The sequence below is a fragment of the Hyperolius riggenbachi genome, chromosome 3 (assembly GCF_040937935.1).
Source record: "Hyperolius riggenbachi isolate aHypRig1 chromosome 3, aHypRig1.pri, whole genome shotgun sequence".
Taxonomy (NCBI): domain Eukaryota; kingdom Metazoa; phylum Chordata; class Amphibia; order Anura; family Hyperoliidae; genus Hyperolius; species Hyperolius riggenbachi.
In genome coordinates this window covers 81,457,990-81,465,650 of record NC_090648.1, presented here as the reverse complement: position 1 = coordinate 81,465,650, position 7,661 = coordinate 81,457,990, and the positions used below count along the sequence as shown (strand labels likewise).

The 7,661-nt window shown below is 44.4% G+C and overlaps 1 non-coding gene across 1 annotated transcript; it reads left to right on the top strand.

Moving 5' to 3' along the window:
• The first annotated feature begins 6,965 nt into the window (after positions 1-6,965).
• On the top strand, positions 6,966-7,038 carry TRNAM-CAU (transfer RNA methionine (anticodon CAU)). Its single transcript has one exon. It is a non-coding gene; the product is annotated as a tRNA-Met (tRNA).
• The last annotated feature ends 623 nt before the right edge of the window (positions 7,039-7,661 follow it).

Sequence of the window (7,661 nt, the reverse complement as noted above, 5' to 3'; positions counted from 1 at the left end):
AGACCTCCCTCTACCAATGCCTAACCTTAGACCTCCCTCTACCAATGCCTAACCTTAGACCTCCCTCTACCAATGCCTAACCTTAGACCTCCCTTTACCGAAGCCTAATCCTAAAACCTTCCTCTACCGATGCCTAACCTTAGACCTCCCTCTACTGGTGCCTAACCATAAGATTCCCCCTCTACCGATGCCTAACCCTAAGACCTCCCTTTACTGATGCCTAACCCTAAAATCCCCCTCAACCAATGCCTAATTCTTAACCCTCCCTCTACCGATCCCTAACCCTTAATCCTCCTAGATGGTGCCTAGCACTTAACATCCCCCCTTCCTGTGGTGCCTAACACTTAACCACCCCCCTCTCCTAACCTTAACCTCCCCCCCCCACCTCAAAGCAACAACCTGGGGGCTCAACCTGATACCTGCATACTGCAAACCAGTTGGACAGAAGTTAGTAAACCCTTGTGGCATGCTCTTGTGCAGAGCAGTGGTGTAAAAATATCCCCGTGACTTGCACCATTGGGGTGTGTGGGTGCTAAGTGTGGTGACTTGCCAAGTAACGCAGTGGAGCCAGATACTTTACAGTCCTACAGTTTTTTAAAATCTATTTTCTGATCACTTCTGTACAAAAATCAGAAAAACGATTGGAAATCAGATTGGACCTGTAGTAAAGACAACTTTACTTACGGTAACGTCTTTTCCGGTAGTCAGGAGGACAGCACCCCTGGATGAGACTTGTCTCCCTCCCCACCGTGGACAGGAACTGCAAAAGAAGAATTTGCATAAGCGACAGGCAGCCTGCTATATAAGCTACTTACTTGCTGCTATACTTCAGTAAATATAAAAGATAATACGGACATTAATAATGCTTATACAAACCTCTGATACTCCACCCAAAAAGGGCGGGTTGTAGGGGTGCTGTCCTCCTGACTACCGGAAAAGACGTTACCGTAAGTAAAGTTGTCTTTCCCGGATCGTCACTCGGACAGCACCCCTGGATGAGACGATATACTAGAGATCAGGCTTAGGGTGGGACCACTGCTTGCAGAACCTTCCTTCCAAAGGATGAATCTGTGCCTGCAGATACATTAAGTCGATAATGTTTCACAAACGTGTTATGACTCGACCATGTTGCAGCTCTGCATATCTGATCAATAGAGGCCCCTGCCCTCTCTGCCCATGACGTAGAGATACCTCTTGTAGAATGAGCCCTGACAGAAGAAGTTAACGTCTTCCCTTGCACCTGGTATGCTGATACAATTGCTTGCTTGATCCAACGTGCTAGGGTTGTCTTAGAAGCCTTATTTCCTCTTGACCTGCCTGCAAACAGGACAAAAATTGCGTCTGACTTTCTCCAAGAGTTAGTCCTTTCCAAATAATGTAATAAACATCTTCTTACGTCTAGAGAATGTAGTCTCTTTTCCTTATCATTTGTGGGATTCTCACAAAATGACGGAATATAAATTTCTTGGTTTCTGTGAAATGAGGAAACCACTTTAGGAAGGAATGCTGCATCCGGGCGTAATGTTACTCTATCTTCTGAAATAACACAATACGGCTCCTTTATGGATAAAGCTTGTAGCTCCCCTATCCTTCTTGCAGTAGTAATGGCTAGAAGAAATATGGTTTTTAATGTTAGGAATTTGTCAGAGACCTGAGATAAAGGTTCAAATGGAGACTCGCATAGACCCTGTAAGACCGTATTGAGATCCCAAGCAGGTACTCTTGATCGTATAGATGGTTTTAGTCTTCTCAGTGCCTGAAAAAAACGAACTATATAATCTTCCTGTGCTAACTTTCTTTCCAGAAAAACACTCAGGGCTGATACCTGAACCTTCAGAGTACTAACACTGAGGCCCTTCTTATAGCCACATTGTAAAAACTCCAAAACTGAACTAAGTGATCTATTGTTAAAAGATCTGTTTGCACACCAGACCTTAAAGACTCTCCATGCCTTCTGGTAGATTCCCCGAGTTACCTTTTTCCTACTATTGAGTAATGTTTCTGCCAGATCATCTGAGAAGCCCTTGGACTTTAGTATTTCCCACTCAGGTTCCAGGCTGATAGATGAAGTAGACTCAGATCTGGATGCAACACTGGGCCCTGGGACAACAGGTCCTGTATCAGTGGGAGTACTATTGGTTCTGATATCGCTAGAGACTGAAGTAATGTGAACCATGGACGTTTGGGCCACATTGGAGCAATCAATATGAGTCTCGCCTTGTCCTGAATGATCTTCTTCAATACTCTTGAAAGAAATGGAATTGGAGGAAAAGCATACATCATCATACCCTCCCAACTGATTGTGAACGCATCCACCGCCCAAGGTGAATCCTCCTGGTATAGGGCACAAAATTTCCGACATTTTGAGTTCTTTCTCCTGGCGAATAAATCCAGTTCTGGGCATCCCCACTGTGAAATTATCATCTGAAAGACCTTCTGGTTGAGTGACCACTCGTTCTGGTCCAGCCTCTCCCTGCTTAGATAATCCGCCACCTGGTTCGATGTCCCCTTTAGGTGACGTGCCTGTAGAGACTCGATATTGCTTTATGACCAAAACATAATCTTTGATGTCTGCTTCCATAATATCTGACTTCTCGTGCCTCCCTGTCTGTTTAAGAATGCCACAACTGCCCTGTTGTCGGTCTTTATAGTTACATGCGATCCTCTGATTTGATCCTTGAAGTGTAGTAGTGCCATTCATACTGCTTCTAGTTCTCTGCTGTTTGATGACCTTGAGCTGATCTGTACAGACCACTGTCCCTGGGCTGGAAGAGCATCCAGGTGTGCTCCCCATCCCCATAAACTGGCATCCGTTGTGATTATCCTTTGTTCCCGGGTAATTCCACAAACGACCTGTTAAAAAGTGAACCCGATCCTGCCACCACAACAGAGACACTTTTATGCTGTGAGGAATAGAGATCCTCCTGTCTAACACTGTGAGGCTCCTGTTCCATGATCTGAGTATCCACAACTGTAGTACTCTTGCGTGGAATTGTCCCCACTGTACTGCGGGAAATGAGGCTGTTAGGAGTCCGAGTATTGCCATTGCTTTCCTCAGCGATATTGTTCTTGAGTTCTGAAAGGAAAAAACAGCGTTTAGAATGGCAAAAATCTTTCTATCAGGCATGAAGATCTTCTCCTTTCTAGTATCAATGTTAAAACCTAGAAACTCTATGACCTGGGATGGAACAAGGGAACAATTATCCCAATTAATAAGCCAACCCAACTGCTGGAGATAGTCTAATGTCGATAATGTCTGTGACCTTACCACTTCAGCTGAAGGGCCCCAAATCAAAAAATCATCTAAATATCCGAAGATATTGATTCCCCTCAGTCTAAGCTCAGCTAAAACCTCGGACATCACCTTGGTAAATAGCCATGGTGCAGAGGAAAGTCCAAAAGGAAGAGCAATAAACTGAAAATGTCTTACCTCTTCCTCCATGAGCACTGCAAATCTTAGATACTGTTGAGATGATGGATGGATGGGCAGGTGAAGGTATGCGTCCTTGAGATCTATGGAAGCAAGAAAATCGTTTCTCTGCAAGAGATGAATCACAGATTTTATATTGTCCATCCTGAATTTTCTGTATTTCACATTTAGATTTAACTTTTTTAGGTTTAGGATAAACCGGTAAGTTCCCTGTGGCTTTTTCACCAGAAACACATGAGAATAGAACCCTTTTCCTCTCTGGCAGCTTGGTACATATCTTATTACCCCCTTCTCCTGTAGGGACAGGACCTCGTTCTGTAATGCCAGACACTTTCTTTGATCCTGGGGTTGTGGAGTAATGCAAAACCTTAGAGGAGGAGGATGACTGAACTCGATCTGGTACCCCTCTGAAATAATCTTTAGCAACCACTGACTTGTGAACTGAGGCTGCCATACTTCCAAAAAGTTTGCAACCCTCCCCCCCACTGGGATCCTGGCGTCATTGCTTATCCTGTCTCTTGGCAGGATTGAAGTTGGGTTTTGACTTCTGCGGTCTATACGGGGCCCAACGTTTACCCTTGGAAGATTTGGAGTCCTGCTCAGATCTGTTGGGGGGACGAAATGGCCGCTTATACTGAAATGGTCTTTTCTTTTCTGGAAAGTTTTTCTTTCTATCTGATGTTCTATCTAGTGTATCATCTAATTTTGATCCAAAAAGCAGCCCCCCCTCACATGGAATACCACACAGTTTTGATCTCGAGGAATTGTCACCATTCCAGGTTTTAACCCATATACCTCTTCTGGCTGAGTTAACTAAGGCAGTCGTTCTGGCCGTAAGTTTTACTGTGTCATCTGAAGCATCTATAATATAATTAGAGGCATTTAAAACTTTAGGAAAATCGTTAAGAATCTCTTCTCGGGGAACACCGGAAGCGATCTTATTCTGCATTTCTAACAGCCATGTCTTCAATGATCTACTCACTGCTGTTGAAGCTACAGCGGGCTTAAATGTCAAGGAAGAGGATTCCCATGCTCTACGCAGAAGGTTGTCCATCTTTTTGTCGATTGGATCCTTCAGACTTCCAAAATCCTCAAATAATAAGTCCGTTTTCTTTGACACCTTTGAAAAAGATGGGTCCAACCTAGGCGGAGGACCCCAAAACCCCTGATCCTCAGGAGAAAAAGGGTAACGATTGGATAAGGATCTAGGCCAGAAGGCCCGCTTCTCAGGGTTATCCCATTCCTTCTTAATCATACCCTTTAAGGTGGAATGGACTGGGATAAACTGAGGCTGGGGTTCCGCCAAAGTTCTGTACATCTCATCCAAAGGCGTCAAAGATTTTTTCTCTGTCTTGATACCCATTGTATCATACATAGCACCTAATAAGTCCTTCATTAAATCAGCAGAGAAAGCAAATTTCGATCTATCAGAATTAGAGACTTCCCCATCTGATGGATGATCCAATTCAGAAATCTCTCCCTCAGATAATTCTGAATCCTCCACCTCGCTTTCTCTTCTACGTTTAGAACCGGAGGGCCCCGGCTGAGATAAATCCAATACAGGAGATGCTAGAATAGTAACTACAGGCACTGTGTCCATATCTCCACCAGTTCCTGGGACATCCGAAGGAACTATAGGATTTGAAGCAATGGCAGATTCCTTAATCTCTTTTATTGCTGTAGACATTTCTGACCTCATCCAGCCCATTAAATCTTTAAATATGACGGGTGACTCATCTTTAACCACCTTTTCTGTACAGTTCTGACACAGCTTTTTGGAAGATGAAGATAAACGACCGTTACATATTGCACATTTCTTCTCAGACCTGTTTGAACCATGCTGACTGGTTTGAGCAGCAGCCTTGTCAGGCCTTTCAGACTTTTCATTTTTATCAGATTTGTCCGACTTGTCATGTTTTTTAGGCTATAAAAAAACACAAACAAGGAACAAATATTACTAGAGGTTTTATATTATATATCAAACAAGCAGGAGTATTTCAGGTACCACATCTACTTGCCAGAGAGGGGTCTTGGCCAGACTTCGCAGACTGCAAAGGAGCTGAACCTGAAGCGTCCTCCATGATTGCCAGCAACATCTGAATCATGGACTCACCTCTAGCTTAAATACACATAAGCAGACCCAGCTGAAGACAACCAATGCTACCCTTGTTGCATAATTTATGTTAATCAGCCTCACATACCTTGATGAATCAGCCTGCAGGCTGACTGCATATCACCGCCACGGCCCCTGCCGCTTGGTCAGGCATCTTAATTGGAATCAGCTGTTCAGCTGATTCGCTTCTCACCGCCGCGGCCCCTGCCGCTCTGCAGACCTCAGATCACGCGGGACGCCAGCGCGTGACTACTTCCGGGTGAACCGGAAGTGACCTTCTTCATGCGCGCGCCTGCGCGCATAACACAGCCGCCTTCACTGGAGAAGCCTCCCATACGCTGCAGGACTCCCCACTGATCACTGCTCAGCTCTGATGGGAGTCCTGCTACACGCTGCCCCTGCCGACTGACACGGATGGCACCCTGGAGACCTCTCCCTCCGCTCCGTCCGGGACAGGAAACTATACTGAAGTATAGCAGCAAGTAAGTAGCTTATATAGCAGGCTGCCTGTCGCTTATGCAAATTCTTCTTTTGCAGTTCCTGTCCACGGTGGGGAGGGAGACAAGTCTCATCCAGGGGTGCTGTCCGAGTGACGATCCGGGAAATTATCGATTCGACCTTTCAATCTGACAGGAAATGTCTTCAAAGATAAGTCGGCACCACCTTAATCATTTAATTGCATGGTGTGTACCAAGCATAAAATCTAATTTGCCTGAGCTTCAAATTTATCTTAATAAATTTAAATTTATCTTTATTCAATCAAAATATGAAAAGGCCTCTGTAACTTAATGATAAAATTGTTTATTAGTTAACCTCCCTGGCGGTTTGATTATTTCCAGTTTACAGGGTCTAAAAATGATGCAATTTTTAGCATGCTTTTAGACGCTAAAATCAGGAAAAGATCACACCGCAGAGAAATCTGCGACAGCCTAGCATTTACTCACCTCCCCGGGATCCAGTGCTGCAATTCTCCCTCTGTCCTCTGGGTGGCGCTGTAACCCTGTAGTGAGATCGCCTGCTGTCGTCTTGACGACAGACAGCAATCTCACCAGGGGGATGCAGAGCCTCCGAGGACAGGAAGGAGAATGGCTGCCAGCGTCTGGATCCCGAGGGAGGCGAGTTAGAACGGGCTGCCCTCTTCATAGAGCTCTCGATGGCTACCCCGAGCCAGGGTTGGGGTTACCGCTCCTGGATGCTTTTGTCCACCCTGAGCCTGACTCGGGATACCGCCAAGGAGGATAAACAGCAACAAAATACTTTATTGCTAATGATAGGAAATTTCTTGATGGAAATTGCGCCTGTAGGCATAAAAATTTAATTTCTTTATACAGTGCCACGGAATATGTTGGCACTTTATAAATCAATGATAATTTCTGAGACCTGTTTAGTTGTGTTGAAATCTAGCATGCTGCAACTCCAACTGCCTCGTTAGCGCAGTAGGTAGCGCGTCAGTCTCATAATCTGAAGGTCGTGAGTTCGATCCTCACACGGGGCACATCAATTTTTTTCTTTTTATTTCAAGACCCCTGGAAAATTCAAACGTATTCAGCATTGTCACTACATATCATGAGGACTTGTGACAAGATTTTAATAACAGCATTTCACTTGAGCATTGACATCCTTATGTCCCTTTGGACAAGAGTCAACATGGCATCACACAGTCACACAGAACACAATGAGCAAGTGGAAACAGAGATGTATAGTTTGGCTGTAGCCTCACTATGAACACTTTCTGAGAGCTTTTCTGACCATCAGAGCTATCTGAGCGCTGTTTAAAAAATGCTCCCATTGACTTGCATTAAATCATGGTAAAATTGCCACAATCTTCAAAAAATAATGACCACGGCAATTTTACCACGATTTTAATGCAAGTCAATAGGAGCTTTTTAAAAAAAAAAGCGCTCAAAAAGCACTGATGGTCAGAAAAGCTCTCAGAAAGCACTCATAGTGCGTCCACAGCCTTATCTCTCACATCATCAAGCTCTGCCAATTCCCACTGGGGCTTCAATTCACTAAGACACGCTCGGTAAAAAATGTTCGGTAATTTACCTTGTGTGGTATTTTAGACTTTTCCCAAATTCACTAAGATTTTTACACATGCGGTAATAGTTCAGTAAT